Raw genomic sequence first — 540 nt, forward strand, 5'->3', positions numbered from 1 at the left:
CACAGGCACCATGGAGACCCGGCATCTGCCCATCATATCCTCCTGGTTTGCGCAGCTCCTCTGGCGGAAAACCATCCTGAGAAACAGAAGGGGAGAAAATATGTAAAAACACAGAGGGCATCAGTATGGAAGCTTCCATGTCCAAACAGACCCCTGGCGACAAGGCACGGTACCTTCCCGTGTCAAACCAAAGAAAGCGTCCCAAGTGTGTGCTGTGGAAGCACATATGCTAAAATGCACTGATACAGAGACTAGGGTGGCCCCTTTGTAAGGATGACAGGCACGTTTGTGAAGCCTTCCATAGTTTTAAGGGAAAAAAAGGAAGGAAGCATCCTGGCGATGGCGGCCCAGCGATGGCGGCCCAGGCCTCCCCCGTGCACCACTGACAGTGTCTGCGGCCATGGCCACCAGCGCCTGGCAGCAGCGCACACAGCTCACCGACCGCACTTCATCCCACGAGAGGATGCACATTCTCTATGGGGAACACGCCCTCAGACCCGCAGGAAGGTGCCTGGAGAGGAGGCCCAGGGCTCAGGGCTC

The 540-nt window shown here is 56.9% G+C and overlaps 1 pseudogene; it reads left to right on the forward strand.

The window, feature by feature from the left end:
- Positions 1 to 209: 209 nt before the first annotated feature.
- LOC121033282 (uncharacterized) lies at positions 210 to 308 on the forward strand (annotated as a pseudogene).
- The last annotated feature ends 232 nt before the right edge of the window (positions 309 to 540 follow it).

The sequence above is a fragment of the Herpailurus yagouaroundi genome, unplaced genomic scaffold (genome assembly GCF_014898765.1).
Source record: "Herpailurus yagouaroundi ecotype Mexico unplaced genomic scaffold, PumYag 142, whole genome shotgun sequence".
Lineage (NCBI taxonomy): Eukaryota > Metazoa > Chordata > Mammalia > Carnivora > Felidae > Herpailurus > Herpailurus yagouaroundi.